Here is a 25,276-nt window from a genome sequence, read left to right on the forward strand (position 1 = left end):
AAACTAAGATAAGCAGCATTTGGCTGTAAGTCTTACTCAAGGGAGTTGACTCTATCACCCACTTGTGCACGAGGCCAGGAGAATGACTGATCTTTACCCGTGGCCTCATTATAATACTAAAGTCCCCACCCAGGTATAGGCTTATCTGCTATTTTCTGATCACGCAACGTATGTGTTAGCATGATTCTTTACAGCATCTGAGCACCCTTCACTCCACCCCATACGTGTAATGACACTCACCTAACTCATAAATTATGCATGTCACCCTCCTTAACACACCACAATGCACTCCCCTTGGAGAGCCAGCCATGAATCCTTCCTCCTGGCCAACCTTTAGAGCATAAGACTCAATATGTCTCTTTTCTGCCCAACCTTTGGGGCATAAGACTTAATAAAACCTTGTCTGGGAAGCTTGCTTGGCCTTGTATCAACTTCTGTTTCATGGGAGCCTAAGAACATGTAGTCAGGAACACAGCCAACATCTTTATTTCCAACTTCTGGACTTCAGAACTGAGACAACAAATCTCTGTGGTTCTGAGCTACCCATTTTGTGGCACTTTGTTACGGCAGCCCCAGGAAACAAATGCAGGCACATTCTGCTCCATCTACCACTCTCTCCAGACCACAGCTCTTCCCCAAGTGCACGCCATGAGAGGCGGAAGGACAGAAGCAGGACCCTTCAGAGGCCACCATCACTGCTGGATGGTCACTTACAGCACTAACTGTCTGGGAGTTCCAGCCTCATCTATCAGTTTCCAGGAGTGAGTGGGAGGATGAGGACAAGGAGGAATGAGGGCTCTGGCCTCCCAGGAACTGTCCCTGAGCCTCCACCCTGCTGTCCCCAGAGCTGCCCCTGAACTTCCACCCTTACCTTAGCCCAGAGTTGTCCCTGAGACTCCACCCTGCTGTCCCCAAAACTGTCATTGAGCATCCACCACACTGTCCCTAGAGCCCAGAAAGGCTAGGGCTGGCCAAACCTCACCCCTCACTCCTCCTCTGGCCCCTCTTCCCAGCCATCAGCACTTTGGAACAGCCATGAAGCCCCTTTTAATCTCTAGAAAGGTGCCTCAGGAAGGCACAGAGAGGTCACAGCAGGTGGTCATGGTGCCTTACCTGCGTCCACTGGGCCCAGGCTGGCCCTTTAAGGGGATGAAAGTGGAACAGCTGAGAAACCACACTCCTCTTCTCAGAGAGGCCAGGGAGAAAGAAAAGGGACAGCGGGAGGAGGAACCTGTGGGCAGGATGTGGAGGGTAGAGGTTCCTCCCTACAGGCACTGAGCGGAGGGATCCTTCCTCCCTGAAGCTGCCCCTGAGCCTCCATCCAGACAGGACCTTCGAACCCTGCTGGGGCCCGTTCTCAGGAGGTTCAGTCCCAGACAAGGGCTCCGAAGACTTCAGTCCATTTTCCCAAAATGGACATGATGCATCTGGCAAGTCAGGGGCCAAGAACATCCAGGACCGAGCCTTGCTGAGGACGGAAGGGAGCAACGTGCCCTGGTGGGGACGTGGGGGCCCAGTCCTCCTGTGGCCGATAGGCAAGTGGCCGCCCCCTCCACTCCGTACACCCTGCTGGCAGCACATGTTCTGAGCTCAGGTCCCAGTGCCTTCCTGCTCCTCTTCCAGGACCACAGATTTCCAAGGACCCGCTGGGCCACAGGTGAGCAGTGCAGTGGCCTCCTGGATGCAGGGCTCCGAGGCTCCTCGTCGGGTGCCAGCACAGTCTTGGCTCAGCAGCACACCAGCCCTGTGGGACCCCATCCAAGTCTAGAACAGAGTGCAGGAGGAGGGAAGGGCTCAGAGAGCATGTTCAGAACTCATCCTGGGAGCAGCTGCCTCCTTTCTGGCAAGCCCAGCATCCCTCCTCCTCCAGGAAGCGCTCCTGAGGTCCACACCCAGAGGCCAAGAAGCGCCTGTGTCTTGGACCTTCTGTCTTTCCTCCATGTGCCAGCCCAGCCTCATCACGGGACTCTAAGTCACCTCAGGCTCCTCACTGCTCCACCAGCACAGGGCCTGGTGCTCACAGCAGCCTGAACCAAGGTACAGAGGGTGATATCTTCCCAGGACAGAGCCAACTCCTGACAGCATGTGCCTCAAGGCCTTTCAGCAGCTGCAGGGACTGGGCATTCCCACCACACACACACACACACACACACACACAAGTCGTTGTCAGGACTGGTGACTTTTAAAGCACTGGGCTAAGGCTAGCAGAACTGGATCCTTCTATGGGGCCACAGGAGGCCCTCACCTCCAAAAGGAAGCTGTTCCCTTAGTGAGACCAGGAACCTCCATCCCATGCATCACACACAACACACCATCCATCACTGCACTGCTCCCTGGAGACAAACCTATGGCACCAGAGCCCCACCCGAGGGTCTAAATAACCCTGGCAGGTGCCCTGATTCTCTAGGGAAGAGCTGGTGCCTGCAACAGGATGACAGTCCAGGGGACAGTCACGATCTGTGCCCTGCTCAGCCTTGTACTCGGCTGCCCAGGCTCTTGACAGTCACACCTACCACCTTGGGGAAAGAGGGGGACTCTGCCAAGAGCCAGGTGCCCAGTTTATGGTTCAAATTGAACATTTGGACAAAAATCTTGAAAACTAGGCTCCTCATTGAGAGAAAAAAGGATTTTTCTGCATAGCAAGTTGGAGCCGCGGTGTGGAAGGGACATCCTTGCCACACAGGGCCCAGGGATGCCCCAGGGCGCAGGGAGGGAAGATCCTGGAAAAGAGGGGTCAGTTTGGCCCAGAACCCAGGAAGGGCCCTCACTGCGTCTTGTCCTTTGCCCAAAGTGAGGAGGCAGAGGGGAAAAACCAGAGACTATTCAATCGAGCCCTCCCTCTCCCCCTCCTCCCACCCAGGGGGCATGAACTACCAGCCCAGCAGGGAGGGGAGGGGCTGATGCAACCCTCAAGTTGCTCACTGGTTCCTGGGCTGTGGGGGCCCAACAGGGCCACAGAGGGGGAAGTGCAGAGCCCACTCCTCAGCTGTGGTGCCAGCATGCGATCTGGGGAGACCGGGGACCAGGGGGCCAGGCAGAGCAGGAGCCCAGAGGCAGTGAGAGCCCCAAGGGCAGTGTACACACCACAGAACCTTCCCCACGGCCACAGGACAGACACCTTCGCAGAAGGAGGAGGTGAGGCACATGGTGCATGCAGACAGCTGCAAACCAGAGGGGATAGAGATAAGTCACGAGAAATTTACGTTTTTCCATCAACAATGGAACTGGAGACATGAGAACAAAAAGAAATCACCAATGGAAAATAAAGCTAATTTTTCCCCATTTGAGACACGCGTATAAATTGAAATTCATGAATATACAAAAAAGGCTCCAAGCACTGACAAGTTTCCCATACTGGCCACGAACCCTCATGAAAGCCAACATCTCGGGCAGGCCAGAGCTCTGGGCAACCCCTGCCCCCGACGTCCTGCCATGGTCTCTGCACAAACCTGGAAGTTCCCATTGTGCACACCGTAGAGGGGCTAGAAGAACACGGCTGGAGAGGGCACGTTCTAGTAGAAGGTTCTCTTCACTCTGAGGCCAGGAGAGGCCAGTCAGAGGCCTATGGGGACCCAGGTGGCCTGAGGTCACTACAGAGGCTGAGCTTCCTTCCATCAGCAGGAGGCCTGCCCAGCTCGTCCCTGCCACTGCCTCTCTCCCATCTCATCACATCCCAACCCACTCTCAGGGCAGGACCCAACTGGGCCTCCTTGCCTAACAGCCACATAAAACTGATTTATACTGAGGCGCGCGTCCTTTACAGCGTGAGCTGTGATGGCGGGTTCAGAACGGGGAGTTACCAGCTAGATCCTCAGCCCACAGAGGGAGCTGCACCTCCAGGAACTCTGTCTTTGCCATCAGCACATCTGTGGCTCCCACCCCACCCAGTGTCTCCCTGAGCACCTGACTTGCTGCCAAGGATCCCCTGACCCTCCCATAAGGATGTCACCTGGGGCTCCAACCCAACAGGTGCAAAGAGACCTCGCCAACCTCCCCGCAAGGCTGTGCTCCATTTCCCCACCTCAGGGGTCACCACTCATATCTCATCCAGCCACATGTCCCCTCTACTTCTCCTCCTAAGACCCTGCAATTCCCTCTGCTTTGCTCTATCTCCAGTTCTTTCACTGGCTCATGCCAAATCATCTCCCTGTGGGCACCCCACTGGCCCCCACTGGCCCCCAGCAGGTCCCCCATGTCCCCTTTTCCCAGCAATCCATTCCTCAAAACATAAACTAGGTTGTGTTACACAGTTTCATACTTTCCTTTGCTCCAAGGAGAAGCCAAGCACCCTCCCACTTAGCCCCACCCAACACCTCTCTCCCCACACCTTCTTCCTCACATCCGCGGCCTGACATGGCCCCTGCATCCCCTCTTGTAACCTGACATGTGATGCATGAGGCGTGACGGTTTATTTAAGGAGGGCCCTTGTCCATCTTGTTCTCTAAGGCATCTGCCAGGGTGAGAACAGGGTCCCGAGCACACCAGAGGCCCCAACTGTCCTTTCGTAGAACATGTGAAAAAATGAACAAACCAAGCTCCTCCAGAGGCAGGAGACTAGGACCCCGGGCTCTTGATCTCGGTGACTCTGGGTCTGGTCGGGACCAAGCTGCCCTTATCTTCAGCCTCCGCCTCAGATCCCCCTTCCCTTCTCTCGCCTGGCAACTTGACAACTCTCTACTGGCCCCGAGTGGAGACTTGAAAAGCCCACCCCATCCAGGACCAGGCAGTGGAGAGGGGAGGAGAGGAACCACACAACACACTCACACATGCACACAGTGACACATCTGCACACACACACTAACGTGTACACTCTTACCCGCCCACACATGTACACACACACACACATCAGCTACCTACCTGGGTGACAGCTTGAACAGGAGGTAGGTCAGGCCAGTCAGCAGGAGAAAGATGGACACAGCGACAAAGGTGCTGCCTGGCCGCCCCCAGGGTGGGATCAGAGGGCCCGTGGGCAGGAAGGGCCCAGGGCTGTGAGCAGCCTCAGTGCCAGAAGGCTCCCCCAAAACCCACCTGGCAAAAGTGCACCCTTTAGTGCCCTGGGCCAAAGTGGAAGGTTTGTGATGGGCCTTGGAGGCTTGTGTCACCTGCTGAAGGACCTTGTGTGAGCCACACTCCTGGGCCTCACTCTTCCCATCTGCCACACAGTAGGTCATAAGTTCCCTGGGCTGTCTCAGCACTGCAGTGTGCAAGGGTCAGCCCAGCCCTCATTAAGGACACTGAGGTCATGTCCAGCCTTCAGGCAGGAGCACCAGCCCTAGTGTGCAGCCCTGCCACCCTCACTCCTAACAGGAGCCACTGACTACGGGTTCCCAGGAAGCCCCAGAGTTGGCAGGTGTTTGTTTCCTCCCTACAGAGCTCAGAGCTTCAGAGGAAGGGGGTCAAACAGGGGCATGGCTGCCTCAGGCAGCGGCTTCCAGGAGGCTGAAAGGGTGCGGGGGTGAGGTGATCAGGGGAGAGGATGCCCAGCCCAGACTCTGGAAGTGCAGCAGCCACAGCAGCGCCCACCTTGTCTCTGGGGAGCCTGGAAGCACACAGGCTGGCTCCACTCGCTCCACTGGCCTGTGTAACACTCCTCCTCTGCCACATCATCCTCCAGTGTGGCCATCTGGACACGCAGCCTGGCCTCATGGGTAAAGCCAGGGTCCAGCTCAAAGGCTCCAAGTATGAGCCAGGTCACCCCGACAATGTGATCCCTGTGCTGGGCCCGCTGTGGGGGTGGGGACAGTTGGCAGGTGCTGAAGGTGGGGCTGGGTCCCTCTCGAGAATACACACACGCACACGCTCACATAGCACACACATGAATGCACCTGTGTTAACACAGTCACACTCACCACGTTCACGTGCACACACAAAGAGAAGGCACTCACACTCACACAGACACAGCTGCGTTTGCCCACAAATACACATATGCACACACAGGCAAACATGTCTACAGGCACACTTTCACACCCATCACACCTGCATGCACACTCACAAACACAAGTGTGTGCACAGAAGGAACTCACCACATACTCATACCCGTAGGCATGCCCATGTGCACACTCACGTGTACAACCACGTGGCACACACTCGTGTACACTTACAAACACAAACAGGGGCACACTTACATGTGCACACACATAAACACAGGCACACTCACCCTACTCACATACACACACGAAGCACACACATGTGCATGTCAGCATGTGTGCACACACACACCTGGCTCTAGCTCCTCCCCTCCTCTTCACTCCAAGTTGACCTCTCCTTATTTAGGGTGGGGAGTCTGCCCTGGACTGCTGCTCCCAGGAGAGAGGCCCCCAGGGGAACCCAGCCAAAGCGTTACCTCCCAGGCCTCTTCCTGCCTCTCGAAGGCCAGCTCATAGCTGAGAAGTGTGGTCATCAGCTCCAAGGCAGGACTGATGCTCCAGGTCAGGACGCAGCGGCCAGAGCTGACGTTGCTTCTGCAACTCAGAGTGGGTCCAGCTTCACTGGAACAGAGAGAATCTATGTAAGGCTGAAGCCCCATGGGTCTGGGTGTGTCAGTCAGAACACCCAACACCAGGGATCTGAAAGATTCCCAAGGGGCATGGTCAAGACCCTCTCAGACCAGGCACCTCACTGGGAGAGACTGGTCCAGAAAAGCCCCAGGTGGGACGGGACAGCAATGACTTCCTCTGGCCTCTGCAGCTAGACTAGGTGGTTTCTAAATCTTGCTTTCCCTTTCCTTCACAGTCTGCTGCTGGAAGTTCTTCCCAGCATCTTATTGGAGTCCTTCCTGGTATGACTGAAGTGCATTTCACATGACTCAAGTGCCAGCCTCTGCCCCAAATAGCAGCCCTGCATCTTTATTTTCTACAAACCCTGCCCCTGCAGTAACCATGTGGGCCCTCCCCTCCCAGGGGCCAAGCCTGCCCCCAGCCCTGGATCTCACTTGGCAGGGACTGAGAACACTCACTGGGCCACAGGGGTCACAGGCTGCAGGGCCCTGCTCCCAGCCCCCAAGCAGCCAGGACGTTCTTGCCAAAGGGCTCTGCCCGAGGCCTATAGCCGCTGTTCACCGTGTCTCTGGGGCAGGTACTCCGGGTCCACCAGGCTGACCTGCTCCCTCCCAGACACACATTTGGAAAGTGATGGTGAAATTGTTGGACGGCACGAGCACTGCCTCGGGCAGCAGCACAACCGTGCACTCACTGCCCCGCAATATGCACTTACGTGTGCCACCAGGAGCCTGGTTGCTGGAAAGGGCAAGTGTCAGCACCACGGGGCTGCTACACTATCCTGGCATATCTGCTGCAATTCTGGGGACCTCACCCTCATCCCTGTGCAGGTGAGCATGGCCCTCCATGCTCACCTGGTGAAGAGGAGCCTGGGGCTGGAGCTCTGGCCCAGCTCTGGGGCAGACCAGTGGCAATCGATCCTGAGAATGTTGTTGGTGAGGCTAACCCTAACCACAGGCTGAGCCTGATGGCTTCCGACTGTATTCCCAGCACTTTCGTAGGCTCAAGTGAGCAGATTGCTTGAGGCCAGGAGTTTAAGACCAGCCTAGTCAACAACAGGTAAACCCCCATCTCTACTAAACAATGGCCAGGAGCAGTGGCTCATACCTGTAATCACAAGACTTTGGCATCCCAGCTGGATGGATCACGAAGTCAGGAGTTTGAGACCAGCCTATTAGCATGGTGAAACCCTGTCGCTACTAAAAATACAAAAAATTAGCCAGGCATAGTTGTGCATGCCTGTTATCCCAGCTACTCAGGAGGCTGAGGCAAGAGAATCACTTAAATCCAGGAGGCAGATGCAGGTTGCAGTGAGCCAAGATCACACCACTGCACTACAGCCTGGGCGACAAAGCAAGACTCTGTCTCAAAAAAAAAAAAAAATTGGCCGGGCACGGTGGCTGACACTTGTAATCCCAGCACTTTGGGAGGCTGAAGTGGGCGGATCACCTGAGGTCAGGAGTTCGAGACCAGGCTAGCCAATATGGTAAAACCCCGTCTCTACTAAAAATACAAAAATTAGCCAGGCGTGGTGGTGGGTGCTTGTAATCACAGCTAAATGGGAGGCTGAGACAGGAGAATCACTTGAACCTGGGAGCAGTGAGCCAAGATCATGCCATTGCACTCCAGCCTGGCTGACAAGACGGAAATTCCATCTAAAAAAAAAAAAAATTAGGCGTGGTGGCACGCACCTGTGGTCCCAGCTACTTGGAAGGCTGAGGCATGAGAATCTTCTGAAACCGGGAGGTGGAGGTTGCAGTGAGCCGAGACTGTGCCACTGTACTCCACCCTGGGCAACAGTGTGAGAACCTGTCTCAAGAAAAAAAAGAAAAGCACTAATACTTACTGTTGGCAAAGGCTACAGGCACGCTCTTGCTAACCCTAAGCCCTGACTCTGACCATGACCTCATCATACTCTTCCCCGCAATCCCTCAGGTATGTTTCCTTTCTGCTAATTTTTATCTTCTAAACTTCTAACCCTTAATACTCTAAATACGAAACCAACCCATACACAATCCCATCCCCAATTTAATACTAAATTAAACTAGGACTTGACATCACAAGAACAGAAAGGTACAGATCACTGTCTAGTATAATTATTCAATTAATAATGCTCAAGAGGCTGAGTGCAGTGGCTCATGGCTGTAATCCCAGCACTTTGGGAGGCAAACGTGGGTGGATCACCTGAGGTCAGGAGTTCGAAACCAGCCTTGCCAACATGGGGAAACTCTGTCTCTACTAAAAATACAAAAATTAGCCAGATATGCTGGCATGCGCCTGTAATCCCAGCTACTTGGGAGGCTGAGGCAGGAGAATCACTTGAACCTGGGAGAAGAAAGTTGCAGTGAGCCGAGACTAAGCCATTGCAACCAAACCTGGGTGACAAGAGTGAAACTCCGTCTCAAAAAATAAAAAATAAATAAAAAATAATAATGCTCAAGAAAATAACTGTAAATTCATACTAGCACGTATTTAAAGGATTACACAACATGATCACTAAATCCTTTTCTCAGAAAATAAACCAGGTTGTGCAAACTGAAACTGAAATAACATCCAATAAACAGAATAAAGAAGAAACCCACATACTAATTTCAATAGATGCAGGAAGTACTTTCAACAAAGTCAACGCCACTTCATCATAAAAACACCCAACAAACAAAGGATAAGAATTTACTTTTTAAGTTTTGAGATAGTTTTGCTCTTGTTGCCCAGGCTGGAGTGCAATGGCACAGTCTCACTGCAACCTCTGCCTCCCAGGTTCAAGCAATTCTCCTGCCTCAGCCTCCCAAGTAGCTGGGATTACGGGCATGCACCACCACGCCTGGCTAATTTTTGTATGATTAGTAGAGACGGGGTTTCTCTATGTTGGTCAGGCTAGTCTCAAACTCCCAACCTCAGGTGATCCATCCGCCCTGGCCTCCCAAAGTGCTGGGATTACAGGCATGACCCACAGCGTCCAGCCGCGATAGGAATTTTCTAAACACAACAATCGGCCTTCAACACCATCTCCATTGTCAGGGCCCAGGGCTTTATGTAGGGACCAGCCCCACAGGGTTGGTGGGTCTCTCCGTCTGTGCGGCAATGAGAGAGTGTAGAAATAAAGACACAAGACAAAGAGATAAAAGAAAAGGCATCTGGGCCCGGGGGACCACTACCACCAATGCGTGGAGACCGGTACTGGCCCCGAATGTCTGGCTGCACTGTTGTCTATTGGATACAAAGCAAAAGGGGCAGGGTAAAAAGTGTGAGTCATCTCCAATGATAGGTAAGGTCACGTGGGTCACGTGTCCACTGGACAGGGGGCCCTTCCCTGCCTGGCATCCGAGGCAGACAGAGAGAGAAGACAAAGAGAAAGACAGCTTACGCCATTATTTCTACATATCAGAGACTATTAGTACTTTCACTAATTTACTACTGCTATCTAGAAGGCAGGGCTAGGTGTACAGGATGGAACATGAAGGCAGACTAGGAGCGTGACCACTGAAGCACAGCATCACAGGGAGACGGTTAGGCCTCCGGATAACTGCGGGAAAGCCTGACTGGCGTCAGGCCCTCCACAAGAGGTGGAGGAGCAGAGTCTTCTCTAAACTCCCCTGGGGAAAAGGAGACTCCCTTTCCCGGTCTGCTAAGTCACGGGTGTTGTTCCTTGACACCTTTTGCTACCGCTAGACCACGGTCCGCCTGGCAACGGGCGTCTTCCCAGATGCTGGCGTCACCACTAGACCAAGGAGCTCTCTGGTGGCCCTGTCTGGGCAGAACAGAAGGCTCGCACTCCTGTTTTCTGGTCACACCTCACTATGTACCCTCAGCTCCTATCTCTGTATGGCCTGGTTTTTCCTAGGTTATGATTATAGAGTGAGGATTATTATAATATTGGAATAAAGAGCAATTGCTACAAACTAATTAATGATATTCATATATAATCATATCTAAGATCTATATCTGGTATGACTATCCTTGTTTTATATTTTGTTATGCTGGAACAGCTCCTGTCCTCGGTCTCTTGCCTCGGTGCCTGGGTGGCTTGCCGCCCACAGCTTTACTCCTAAGATCAGGACCAAGGCATCAATGCTCATTTTCATCACTGTATTCACCACTGTGCAGGAAGTTCCATCCACAACAAATAGGAGAGAAAAAGAACTAAAGAGCACTCATATGTGAAAGGAAACAGCAAAACTGGAGACTCACAGATCAATGATCTATCTTATGTACAGAAAATCATGAGGAACCGCCAAAATATTACTAAAACTAGTAAATAAATTCAGCAAAGTTACAACACAAAATGTCAATACACAGTAATCTGCTGTATTTCTAGACACTAGCAACAAACAACATGAGAACGTAATTATGAAAAAATTCCAATCTAAGGGTGGTGGCTCACACCTGTAATCCCAGCACTTTGAGAGGCTGAGGTGGGAGGATCTTTTGAACCCAGAAGTTTCAGGCCAGTCTGGGCAACACAGGGAAACCCTCCTCTACAAATAACTTAAAAATTAGGTAGGTGTGGTGGTGCATGTCTGTAGTTCTAGTCACTCAGGAGACGGAGGAGGGAGGATTGCTTGAGCCCAGGAGGTTGAGGCTGCAATAAGCTACGTTGGCACCACTGCACTCCAATCTGGGCAACAGGGAAAAACCATGCCCTGAGAAAAAAAGAAAAGAAAAATAAATTCCATTTTTAAAAATCAACAGGCTGGACATGGTAGCTGACACCTGTAATCCCAATGGTTTGGGAGACAAACAGGGGAGTATCACTTGAGGCCAGGTGTTTGAGGCCAGCCCAGGCAGGAGGGCAAGACCCTACCTGTACAAAAAACAAAAAAAATTAGCCAGGTGTGGTGGTGCACACCTGCAGTCCCAGCGACTTGGGAGATTTGAGGTGGGAGAATCGCTTAAGCCCAGGAAATAGAGGTTGTAGCGAGTCACGATTGTGCCACTGCACTCCAGCCTGGGAGACACAGTGAGGCCCTGTTTCAAAAAACAAAACAATTGCTCATAGAAGCACGGGTTTATTTCTGGACTCAAAATTCAGTTCCATTGATCTATTCCATTGATGGTGCCAAAATCATGTTGTTTTTATTACTGTTGCTTTGTAGTAAGATTTGAAATTTGGAAATGTGATCCTCTGAGTTGGTTTTTTTGACACTATGTTGGCTATTCTGCATCCCTTGAAATTTCATATAAATGATAGGATCAGCTTGTGAATTTCTGCCAAAAGGACTTTGGTATTTTAACATGAATCACAAGGAATCTGCTGATGCCTTTGTGTAGTACTGCCACCTTAAGAATTATTAAGTCTTCCAGTTTATTAACATGAGGTGTCTTTACATTTATGTATGCTTTCTTGAATTTATTCCAGCAACATTTTGGAATTTTCCATCAACGAGTTTTTTTTCCCCCAAAACAGAGTCTCGCTCTGTCACCCAGAGTGGAGTGCAGTGGTGCGATCTCAGCTCACTGCAACCTCCACCTCCCAGGTTCAAGAGATTCTCCTGCGTCAGCCTCCCAAGTAGCTGGGTTTACAGGCCTGCACCACCATGCCTGGCTAATTTTTTGTATTTTTAGTAGAGACGGGGTTTCACCATGTTAGCCACGATGGTCTCAATCTCCTGCCCTCATGATCCGCCCGCCTCGGCCTCCCAAAGCGCTGGGATTACAGGGGTGAGCCACCACGCCTGGCCTCATGTACAAGTCTTGTACCTTGGTTAAATTTATTCCAAAGAATATTATTACTGTTGATTGCTTCTTGAGAGACTCTCACACTGTTGCCCAGGCTGGAATGCCATGGCACAATCCTAGCCCTGCAGCCTCAATCTCCTAGACTCAAAATATCCTCCCACCTCAGCCTCTAGAGTAGCTGGAACTTACATATGTGTGCCACCACAACCAGTTAACTTTTTAATATTTTTGTAGAGACAGTGTCTGGCTATGTTGCCCAGCTTTCATTCTAAAATGCTAAAAAATATATAAAATTTTAGCCATAAATCAGGCATAAATATTGTGATGGTTAATTTTATGTGTCAACTTTACTAGATTAAGGGATACGCAGAGAGCTGTTAAAGCACTATGTCTAGGTATGACTGTGAAGGCGTTTTCAGAAGAGGTGTCATACTGGTATAACATATCATAGCATATCGTAATACTGATATGATACCCACAAGGCTGCTGTGACGTTCACAATGCAGATGATACCTGCAAGACTGCTATGACACCCTTAAGACTGATGTGAAGCCTGCAAGATTCATGACACTCCTAAGACTCATATGACACTGTTAATAATGATATGACACCCGTAAGGCTGATATGATGCCCATAAGACTGATGGGACACCTGCAATACTGATACATGACACCCGCAATACTGATGACACCCACAATACTCTATGACACCCCTAAGACTCACATGACACCTGTAATACTGATACGACAGCCACAACACTGATATGACAGCAGGGCACTTGGTACACAGCTTCCCCTGACCTGTATTTGGATTGGGTTTGGCCTCTATAATGAAGTTTGATGTCTCTGCTTTACTAACATGGTATTAATGTGGTTGTTTATAATTTACAGTAATTTCCTTTTTCTAGGAATCTTGCAATAGCAATGTAAAGTGTAACTTATCCCTTCTCTTAGATTCCCCAGCAGTTACAGCAACTCCACAAAAAATACTTCAATGTATTTTACCAAAGCAAAGACAGCCTAAATTTTTTTTTAATTTAGAGGAAAAAAAAAGCAGCTGGGCGTGGTGGCTCAGGCCTGCCTGCAATCCCAGCACTTTGGGAGGCCGAGGCGGGTGGATCACTTGAGGTCAGGAGTTTGAGACCAGCCTGGCCAACATGGTGAAACCCCATCTCTACAAAAAATACTAAATTAACTGGGTGTGGTGGTGCAGGCCTGTAAACCCAGCTACTCGGGAGGCTGAGGCAGGAGAATCACTTGCACCCAGGAGGCGAAGGTTGTGGTGAGCCAAGATCGCACCACTGCACTCCAGCCTGGGCAACAGAGCAAGACTCTGTCTCAAAAAAAAAAAAAGAAAAAGAAAAAAGAAGATGGCCAGTAGACAAAACTCAACTGATTTTCTTTCTTTTCTTTTTAAGAGACAGGATCTCACTCTGTCACCCAGACTGGAGTGCAGTGGCCTGAGCATGATAATGTGCTATTTTCCAATTTCCTGTGTTCTTTCCACTATGTTAACAAATGAGCCTTAAAACACCGAGCAATGGCCGAGCACAGTGGCTCAAGCCTGTGATCCCAGCACTTCCGGAGGCCAAGGCAGGTGGGTCGCCTGAGGTCAGGAGTTCGAGACCAGCCTGGCCAACATAGTGAAACCCCATCTCTACTAAAAATACAAAAAAGTCCACATTATCAATTTTTTTTCTTTTATGGACTGGCTTTTGCTATTGTATCTAAAAAGTTATCACCAACCCTAATCCATGTAGGTTTTCTTCTATAACTTTTACAATTTCATATTTGGAAATTTAAGTCTATATATTATCTTGAGTGACTTTTTGGTTGACCCATGAGGTTTGTGTCTTTGTTCATTCCCCCACTGTGGTTTCTGTTGTTCTGTCACCACTTGCAGAACAGACTTTTCTTTCCCCATTGAATTGCGTTTGCCCCATGACAAAATCAGTTAACTGTATTTACTCGGGTCTTTTGGGTTCTCTTTTTTTTTTTTGAGACGGATTCTCGCTCTGTCGCCCAGGCTGGAGTGCAGTGGCGCGATCTCGGCTCACTGCAAGCTCCGCCTCCCGGATTCACGCCATTCTCCTGCCTCAGCCTCTCCGAGTAGCTGGGACTACAGGCGCCCGCCACCATGCCCGGCTAATTTTTTGTATTTTTAGTAGAGACGGGGTTTCACCGTGGTCTCGATCTCCTGACCTCGTGATCCGCCCACCTCGGCCTCCCAAAGTGCTGGGATTACAATCGTGAGCCACCGCGCCCAGCCTTGGGTTCTCTATTGTGTTCCATTTGTCATTTTGCTTATTCCTTCACCAATATCAGTCTTCATTACTTTAGCTTTGTGGTAAAGCTAACAATAGTAAGTTATTTTTCCTAAACGAGGAATATCTCTGCATTTATTTATATTTTTTTATTCCTCTCAACCATGATTCAGTTTCCTGAATGCATATTTGTATGTCTTTTGTTAGATTTTTACTCAGTGAATTGAAATTTTAAAGAATATCATTTGCAATAGCACGCCCAAAATTTAATTCATTAAGTTCAAATTATTCCTATACATTATTGCTGATATAAAAAAATCAGCTAGGCCGGGCTCGGTGGCTCACGCCTGTAATCCCAGCACTTTGGGAGGCTGAGGCGGGTGGATCACGAGATCAGGAGATCGAGACCATCCTGGTGAACACGGTGAAACTCCGTGTCTACTAAAAATATAAAAAAATAGCCAGGCGTGGTGGCAGGTGCCTGTAGTCCCAGCTACTTGGGAGGCTGAGGCAGGAGAATGGCGTGAACCTGGGAGGCGGAGCTTGCAGTGGGCCAAGATCGCGCCACTGCACTCCAGCCTGGGTGACAGAGGGAGAGTCCATCTCAAAAAAAGAAAAAAAAAGGGCTTTTCTTATATGACCTTTTTACGTTGAGGTGATTTCCTTGTATTCCTAGTTTGTTCAGTGTGTTTGTCATGAGAGGTCAATTTACATTTTAAAAATTAAGGTAATAGACACCTTATTCAGTATACCTTTATAGATAGGATGAAACCAAGATGAAGTTTTATCTATTTTTTTAAATCTTAAGAAAAGAAGCAATGCCCCCGATAGAAGCATAGGCCTTAATGATACTTCAGAAAACATTTCCAAATCGCCCTTGGATAATACTTGGAATCATCACTCTCTGATTCAGAATTCTCTGTCTCTGATGAGAAACTCCAGAGTTAGGCCGAGTATAGTGGCTCATGCCTGTAATCTCAGCACTTTGGGAGTCCGAGGCAGGTGGATCACCTGAGGTCAGGAGTTCGAGACCAGCATCGCCAACATGGAGAAATCCCACCTCTACTAAAAATGCAAAAATTAGCTGGGTGTGGTGGTGCACACCTGTAGTTCCCAACAACTCACAAGGCTGAGGCAGGAGAATTGCTTGAATCCGGGAGGCGGAGGTTGCAGTGAGCGGAGATTTTGCCACTGCACTCCAGCTTGGGTGACAGAGGGAGACTCCGTATCAAAAAGAAAAAAAACAAACAGAATCTCTAGAGTTTGGAAAGATTTACCAACCAAACCACTGATTTATCATCACCTTTTAATCAAATCTCCTTGGATGGCCGTCAGAATGGAACAGAGTAAACACCAGAAGGTAAGTATTTCCCAAATCCTATTGACAAGAAACCTTCCTCATAGATCCAAATACAGGTAAGAGAAGGAGAATGTACAGACTATCCTAGGAACTACTGCCTTCCTTTCCTGATCTCTTTAGCACAGTGTCTGATGTCATTATTTTAAGAGTTAATAAGAACAGCAACAATAATCGCCACAACGGTGTTATTTTCTCAGTATTTTCAGACTTTATTGTAAGCATTTTATATGAATAAACTTTACGTATAGTACCTATTCAACTTCACATATAGTACCTATTAAGTAGATGCTATAACTATAGCCATTTTACAGATGAGAAAACTGAGGTATAAAAATGTTCAGTTATATCCCTGGGATCACATTCAGTGTTGGTGCAGTCTAATCCAAAACTCCTTCTCTAAAGCACTTACAAGATCATTAAAAGTTTTAGTTTTATAAAGTTTATGCTGTCTTACCCATATGTCTTTACATCATTCGTCCAATTGATTTTTCAACCTGTTTTTCTCTGTTGTAGTAAAGTGAGATTTGCACTAAAACACTCTGATTAAGGGAAACTTCCAAGTAAATAGACAATTCATACTGTGGATGGTCCCAGAAGGAGATAGGGTCCCTACCCTCATAAGGGACCCATTCCGATCAGAGGAAGCAGCTTCCAGCCATGAGGAGTTTCAGGTTCGAAGATTGAAAAACAACAAATAAGAAGATGGTTTAGGACTTCATACAGGTTACATCCTATTACGTAAAAATATATTCTTCTGGAACCAATTTCCAATGCTCATTCCCGTAGAAGGCAGTAACAGCTCCTTCCTCTGGGCTCCAATTAGGGAACTGTCCTGTTGTTTGGAATTATTTGTTTAGCCTGCCTGCTGCCTCTTCATTGTGAGCTCTTCAGGAGTCTAGTCCATATCTGATGCTTCTCAGAACTCCCAAGCCCAGCTCAGGGCCTCTGAGAGCCTCCTGAGTGTTTTCTGAATGACTGATTCCAAGTTTATGAATTAAACTATAAATAACAGGGTCAAGGAATGCTGAAAATATCCTTGAGTTACAGTTCAACTGTACAGATATATCAGGACTATGAGATAATTTTCGTTTCTTATTTTTCTGCAGGGGCAGGGGGTGGTTTGAGACAGGGTCTGGCTCTTGCGCCCAGGCTGGAGTGCAATGGCTCAATCTCGGCTTACTGCAGCCTCCATCTCCTAGGTTAGTGTGATCCTCCTGCTCAGCCTCCTGAGTACCTGGGACCACAGGCATGCACCACCATGCCCGGCTAATTTTTATGTGTTTTGTACAGGCAGGGTTTTACCATGTAGCTCAGGCTGGTCTTGACCTCCTGGGCTCAAGACATCCTCCTGCCTTGGCCTCCCAAAGCACTGGGATTACAGATGTGAGCCACCACACCCAGTCTGTGAGAAAAATTATTTTTTTCTTCTGTTTTCTTTTTCTTTTTTCTTTTTTTTTTTTGAGACAGTTTCACTCTTGTTACCCAGGCTGGAGTGCAGTGGCGCAATCTCGGCTCACTGCAACCTCCACCTCCTGGGTTCAAGTTGTTCTCCTGCCTCAGCCTCCCGAGTAGCTGGGATTACAGGCACCCGCCACCACACCTGGCTAGTTTTTTGTATTTTTTGTAGAGACGGGGTTGGCCAGACTGGTCTCAAACTCCTGACCTCAGGTGATCTGCCTGCCTCGGCCTCCCAAAGTGCTGGGATTACAGGTGTGAGCCACTGCACCTGGCGAGAAAAATTATTAATCTCACATTCATACTGTATCAAGTAGCTCTAAAAACACTTTGAAGAACATTATTATCTTTCATGTTCACTACAATATTAAGAATTAGCACCAGGGGCAGTGGCTCACACCTGTAATCCCAGCACTTTGAGAGGCAGAGGTGGGCAGATTACCTGAGGTCAGGAGTTCGAGACCAGACTGGCCAACATGGTGAAACCCCATCTCTACTAAAACTATAAAAACCAGCTGGGCATGGTGGTGGACACCTGTAATCCCAACTACTCGGGAGGCTGAAGCAGGAGAATTGCTTGAACCCAGGAGATGGAGGCTGCAGTGAGCTGAGATCGTGCCACTGCACTCCAGCTTAGGCAAAAGAGTGAGACTCCCTCTCAAAAAAAAAAGAAAAGAATTAGCATGGGCTGGGTGTGAGGGCTCTTGCCTATAATCCCAGCACTTTGGGAGGCTGAGGTGGGTGGATCACTTGAGGTGAGGAGTTTGAGACCAGGCCTGGCCAACCTAGTGAAACCCCGTCTCTAATAAATATACAAAAATTAGCTGGGTGTGGTGGCACGTGCCTATAATCGAAGCTTCTCAGGAGGCTGAGGTAGGAGAATCTCTTGAACCTGGGAGGTGGAGGCTGCAGTGAGCTGAAATCATGCCACTGTATTCCAGCCTAGGCAACAGAGCGAGACTCCTTTTCAAAAAAAAAAGAAAAACATGTATGCCAACTTCTGGATTGGGAAACTAAAGAGAAATTCGCTAACAATACACCCTTATTCAAGTAGACAAGCAGAATTAGTACAGGAACTAACTAATCTAATTCCAAAGCCAAATATTCTTTCCAGGATATGGCAACATGCAACTTTGACTTCACTTTCTTAGTTGTCTGGATATATTTTTGCCAATCATCTCTTTGTTCTGTTCTGAACCTTACTGCCCTATTACCTCATTTTCCGGATGTGGTTTTTCCCTCTGTGCTTTTCTATATTTCCCCTTCCATCAAAAGTCTACTAGTTTACGGAAGATTCCCTCCTTCTCTCTGTAAGCCCTTATCCCCTTCTTTCACAGATCTTGTTGATTCTCTAGCTAGTCTTCCCAAGTATTCTTCCTCCTTCCCTTTAACTTATATGCAATGTTTTGAGAGAAAGTTGAAGGAAAGAGCCTTAAGACATGGGTTAGAGTCCCAGATTCACTACCCACTTAGACCTTGTCTTTTCCCTCTAGTATTAGACACTCTAGGTACTTCCAAGGTTTGAACATTAACTAGAGTCATGCATATAAAAACAGTTGCAAGCTGTAAAGAACTAAAGAAATGTATATTGTCTTTTAATATGTGACTCTCACATTAAAGGGAATGCCCAAGGCATCATTCAATAATGAATCTAGTTTGAAAGAATTGTCAGGAAGCCAAATTTACTGAATACAAGTGGCTGAGAGCAGGCTCGGAAACCAGTGTCCCCTCCTGGAGAAGCAAGTACCTCTGGACAGCACTCTAGACAAAAACTGGGTAAGAAAAAATTTGAGGGGACCTTAGTCCCTCTATGTCCTCTAGAAAGGTTGATGAGTATAGTGTACCTATGTGGGGTGGACTTTCGATAGGCCTGGGCTTAAGCTGGACTCAACTGTGAGACTAGAAGTTAGATGCAGTATTTTGTTAAAATTATTTATTTATTTGTTCACTGAGACAGAGTCTTACTCTGTCACCCAGGCTGGAGTGCAATGGTGTGATCTCGGTTCACTGCAACCTCTGCCTCCATGAAAATAGCGATTTTCATGCCTCAGTCACTCAAGTAGCTGGGATTATAGGTGTGCGCCACCGTGCCCGGCTGATTTTTAGTAGAGACAGTTTCACCATGTTGACCAGGCTGGTCTCAAACTCCTGGTCTCAAGTGATCTGCTCAGCTCAGCCTCCCAAAATGCTGGGATTACAGGCTTGAGCCACCATGCCTAGCCTTGGATACAGTATTGAATAGCATGTAAGAACATTAACTTTGAAGTCACTCACTTGGGTTATAACCCACATAGAAGCATTGGGGCCTTGGGCAAATCTTCTAAATTCTATGAGCTCCTGAATAGTAATCTATAAAATGAGACCAAGTATATATAGCTCATATATTGTTTGAAATCATTACACTAAATATAAATGAATTGATACATGTGAGGTGTCCAATAAGTACCTTTCTGATAATATATATTCTTTTGTGCATTTCTACATTTCCTCTTCCATCACATGTCAACTGGTTCATAGAAGACCCCCTATAGACACTATACTTTCTTAGCGTTGTATGTCCAGGCCTTTGTTCAATGCCTAAGATGTAATGTACTCTCAGGAAATATTTTCTGAAAGAATAAATGCATGAATGAACCATTTTATAAGTAGAAAGTTTGGGAGGTTAATGGGATAATGAGAACAGATAGAAACTAAAATTGAATAGGCATCTACAGTCAGTGTGGGTGTGGGGTCTAAGTCTCTCTGAAGCAGTAAAGAGGGGGAGACTAGAGTATGTAGAAAGGTAGATGCTAATTTGATGGTAGGAGATTTCACATTTTCTTATGAAACAAGGACAAACACCCCAGACTCCCAATTTTACCCATCTACTCTTCTCCAACCTAGAACTCAGGAGGAAGGAGACTGAAGGAAAGATGTATAGCCTGTGAGAAAGAAAGGGTCATGCATACAAAGAGGTCAGCGAGCCGCAGGATGATGACTACCTCTGTAAGTGAATCTTTCAGCCACTCACACAGCTTGCTGTTACGTCCTGGTACAATAATTTCATCATTTGGCCCGCAAATCTTTCCCTTAATTGAATGAATTAGAGTACAGGATTGGGGCTAAATAATATGAGCGCCAAGCTCTTTCTGAAGCTCTTATATCAAGGAACATGCATTACAGCTTTCCTAATCCCTGCTTCCCTCACTTCCAGATTGTGAGATGTATCAGAACTTCCTCACTGACAGCTGTGCTGCTCATGGGCCCCCTACGTTTGTAAAGGACAGTACAGTGGACAAGGGGCATCCCAACCATTCAGCCCTCAGTCTGCCCCCGGGGCTGAGAATTGGGCCATCAGGCATCCCTCAGGCTGGGCTTGGAGTATGGAACGAGGCATCTGATCTGCCACTGGGTCTGCACTTTGGCCCCTATGAGGGCCGAATTACAGAAGATGAAGAGGCAGCCAACAATGGATATTCCTGGCTAGTAAGAAGAGCCTGCTGTTTCCCCTGTTCTGTCTTCCCACATCCCTTCTGTGCCTTTGGTGGGACATCACCTTCTACATGTTAGGATATAGGTAGGGGTAACATGGTTAGCTCTGTGTACTCAAGGGTCTTTGCATGAACATGGAACTCCTATTTCGAGATCAGAGGGTACATGGCAGCAGAGTGGTACAAAGACAAAGAAGTGCATCCTCCCTTGCGGAGCTTCTGCTCTGATTGGACAAACCAACTCAGATGTGTAGATGATGACTAAGGTGCATGCCATGTGGTCTCAGTTGGCAGCTAAAGCTCTGCAGGCCCAAAGGCCATTGATGACCGTGGAGTAAAATAATTCTTCAGATTTTTACCCTCTAAAAAGCCTTTACCTTATTTTTTTGAAACTCAGATCACCAAGGGGAGAAACTGCTATGAGTATGTGGATGGAAAAGATAAATCCTAGGCCAACTGGATGAGGTAAGGCCAGTAGCTCTCTGAGTTTCAGAGAGAAACTTCATCTCTCACAAATCCGGATTTCCTTCCTTCTCATTATGCCTCCCTCAATGATTTTCACATCCCCTATTTCTATTTTTCTCCATACAATGCTGTTTTATACCATCAACTTTTAGAAATAAAAAATAAAAATATAGATTTATGATTTATTGGCATCAAAACACAAATATGTATGCTAGACAAAATTGAGGCACCAAGATAAACCTTGACAAGGTTAATTCATGCTTTAATTTATGTAATCCACGTTTATTAAGCACTTAGTATGTTCCAGGTTAGGAAGTGAAGTTCACTACTTGAACAGAAGTGAGCTGCAGGATGACCCAGCCCCTTTCCACAATGGGCTCTCGTTCTATCAGAGAATAGAAAAATGAATCAACTATTACTGTTCTATGTTATTGGGCCAAGAGAAAGAAACTTCTAAGTTTCTCTAGGAATGTGGAGAAGTCAGGTGAATGGCACCTGAGTGAACTGCAGGGTGATTAGAGGAAGGCCTGTCAAAGAAAGATGGACTTGAGCTGAGTGTAGAATGATGTGTGCCAATCTAGAAGCAGAGCACATGATCAAGCACCAAGTTCTGTGGTATAAAACAGAATTAATTTAGAGTTTAGAGAAGCTAGAAGTCAGTGTGTTTTGTGGCCAATCAAGGTGGAGGTAAGTCTGGAGTTGGGCTTTGAAAAAATGGTTGATTAGGCACAGCAGGGAAGCATTCTAGGCAGGACGAGCACTGTAGTCAGAAGTGCAAGTTCATATGACATTGTGAAAGAGATTTAGGAATGAGCAGAAGTTCCTGGAGGAGTGGTGGGAGCAGTCAGCACTAGACCATGGAGGCCTAGACCAGCAGGTGATGGGCCAGATCTGGATCTGACAGATACTGGGACCTCACTGCCTCTTTTCTTTCCCTTTGCCTGCCTTGACCCCAGGTATGTGAACTGTGCCCGGGATGATGAAGAGCAGAACCTGGTGGCCGTCCAGTACCACAGGCAGATCTTCTATAGAACCTGCCAAGTCATTAGGCCAGGCTGTGAACTGCTGGTCTGGTATGGGGATGAGTACGGCCAGGAACTGGGCATCAAGTGGGGCAGCAAGTGGAAGAAAGAGCTCATGGCAGAGAGAGGTAGGCATCACTGTTACTGTTTTAAAAGGACTGGGAAGAAAGAATTATCCCAGAGAATTGTCATGGTTGAAATCTTAAGTAGAGTAAAACGCCGTCTAAAGTCTAAAATTTTACATCAGTGGCTTCCAAAATTAAAGATTCATGTTATATATCTTGCCTTTTTGGAACAGTTTTTATATTTTTAATCTTTGTTCTGATTTTATATTCTAAGTACTTCGTGCACAAAGTATATAACAGCATATAGTGCTGAAAGACTTAAAGACAAAAATCAAGTTCTCAAACACCTACCAGCTCTCCCAACAAGGTAGTTTCTTCTGGCATTTCCTTGATATTTCTTAATGATACGCATATGTTGTTATTCATTCATTCATTATCTCAATTAGCTGACATGTGAATTCCTACTCTGTGCCAGACGATGTTGCAGGAACTGTAAATACAGATTGATCAAGACAATCAAAAAAACTACTCTTGAAGAGATGACGTGAATTAGGGAACCATATGAATACACACAGACATATGTGTAATATCAGACGGTGATTAGTGCTTTGAAGAAAATGAATCCAGAAAGAATATCTGACATCAGTGTGAGACCTGGGATCAGTGTGAGACCTGGGGTCAGCGTGAGACCTGAGGTCAGTGTGAGACCTGGGGGTCAGTGTCAGGTGAGAGTAGAGTGTTGTAGGGGATTGTCAGGGAAGGTTTCTCTTAGGAGACAGCATTTGAGAAGGGCAAGTGCCTGTGGGCCAAGGATTCCTGGGTAAAGCCAGTGCAATGGTCCTGAGGCCAGAAAGAGTTCAGCTTCGGTTCATTTTTGGAAAATAGGCTGCCATGGGTCATCCCCTCAGAGCTGCTCCAGTTTCCAAGTGAGAGAGAATGGTGGGCAGGACGAAGATGGGGAGCATGGCGGTAAGCCTGAGTAGGGATATATTTTGAAAGAAGACTTCCTTTTTTATTTAAAATGGGCTCAGACTGAATGAAATAACTCAAACATGAATACTTGATGTGCAGCCTGAAAAAGAGCATATTCTCATTTTATGATTTGTGGAATCTGAAATAGAAGCAGTCCATGCACCTAGTTGGGGCAGCAGGACCCAGGGTCCTTTAGTCAGTGGGACCTGGACCACTCTGTGTGGGCCAACCTGAATCCCACTTCCTGAGGGAGAACCAGGCATATAACAGTCCTCAATTAAATATGTCCTTTTGAATGAGGGTACTCAAATTCAGATTTGCTAACACATCTCTTTAACCACATTTGTGGATCTCCAGCCTGAGTGCCCCTAATAGATCCTTTTCCCCTCTTAGGAAGTCACTAAGGACAATCTCACCTAAGTCATCAAGTGTGTTATTTCTCAATACAATAAAATAGCTGAAGACCTCGTGTCAGCAAAAGTGCCCAGGGACCAGGGAGGGAGCATGTGGCAGAGGGTGGTCAGGGAAGGCTTTATAGGACTTGGAAGATGCATGTGGTGTGGGGGAAAGGTCACTGCAGTTCCATCTGCGTAAGGAATGACGCTGCCCCTGAGGCTGCTTGAGGTTACCCAGTCTGACTGATATGCAGAAAAGGCCCAAGATGTGGGATTTCTGGATTTTTTAAGATGTAGTGAATAACAGTGGAATGGAAAAATGGACTATAAATGTCCATTCAGCACCTGGTGGGAGAGAGCTTGCATTGTTAACATATGAAGAATGACTGGTTCTTCATTTGATCTTCATACCTTCATATATGGTAAGGCCTGAACAAAACATCTATCCTGACCAAAAACTTCCTCTTTCAAAACCAAAGCCAGAGATCCATCCATGTCCCTCATGCTGTCTGGTGTTTACAACTCAGAAATTTCTCAGTCAACATGTGGAATGCAATCACTCCTCTCAGAACTTCCCAGGACCATCTGCAAGAAAACTCCTCCAATGAGAGAATCCCTGCCCAGGGGATCAGAATCAGGAGCAGCAGTATTCTGATACACGCAGCTGTAATGACAGAACCAAAGGTCAAGAGATCAAAGAAAGGTCCAAACTCGAATAAAAGGACATGGCAGAGGGAGATTTCAAGGGCCTTTTCTAGCCTACCCAAAGGACAAATGGGGAGCTCTAGAGTGGGAGAAAGAATGATGGAAGAAGAGTCCAGAACAGGCCAGAAAGTGAATCCAGGGAACACAGGCAAATTATTTGTGGGGGTAGGAATCTCAAGAATTGCAAAAGTCAAATATGGAGAGTGTGGGCAAGGTTTCAGTGATAAGTCAGATGTTATCGCACACCAAGGGACACACATAGGGGGGAAGTCCTAAATCTGCAGGGAGTGTGGGCGGGGCTTTAGCCAGAAGTCACACCTCCTCATTCACCAGAGAACACACACAGGGGAGAAGCCGTATGTCTGCAGGGAGTGTGGACAGGGCTTTAGCGATAAGTCAAGCCTCCTCAGACACCAGAGGACACACACAGAGAAGAAGCCTTATGTCTGCAGGGAGTGTGGACAGGGCTTTAGCCAGAAGTCAAACCTCCTCAGTCACCAGAGGACATATACAGAGGAGAAGCCATATGTCTGCAGGGAGTGTGGGTGGGGCTTTAGCCGGAAGTCACACCTCCTCATTCACCAGAGGACACACACAGGGGAGAAGCCCTAGTCTGCAGGAAGGATGAGTAAGTCATTAGTAATAAAACCTTATCTCAATAGCCACAAGAAGACAAATGTGATCACCACACACTTGCACACCCTCGCTCTGAGGTGGCTCCATCGGAAGTCTGCTGACCCCTTACATTCCCTGAGAGTGTAAAGAGATCAGAAATAACTAATTAAACAAATCTGCCACTTTCATGACTAGAGATGAGGAAGAAAAGGGGATAGTTCTGTAAGTGTTCGGGGGACGTCAACAAGTGTGGTTGTTTCCCACACTGATCCCCTCCATTTTTTGTTTGTTTTTTGCCTCCTGTTCTAATAAATTT

The 25,276-nt window shown here is 47.7% G+C and overlaps 2 pseudogenes; one reads left to right on the forward strand and one right to left on the reverse strand.

Annotated features, from left to right (window-relative positions):
* Nucleotides 1-738: 738 nt before the first annotated feature.
* LOC116470296 (interleukin-9 receptor-like) lies at nucleotides 739-18,470 on the reverse strand (annotated as a pseudogene).
* On the forward strand, nucleotides 15,752-24,957 carry LOC116470298 (histone-lysine N-methyltransferase PRDM9-like; annotated as a pseudogene).
* The last annotated feature ends 319 nt before the right edge of the window (nucleotides 24,958-25,276 follow it).

Source organism: Hylobates moloch, unplaced genomic scaffold (genome assembly GCF_009828535.3).
Source record: "Hylobates moloch isolate HMO894 unplaced genomic scaffold, HMol_V3 SCAFFOLD_6, whole genome shotgun sequence".
Taxonomy (NCBI): Eukaryota; Metazoa; Chordata; class Mammalia; order Primates; family Hylobatidae; genus Hylobates; species Hylobates moloch.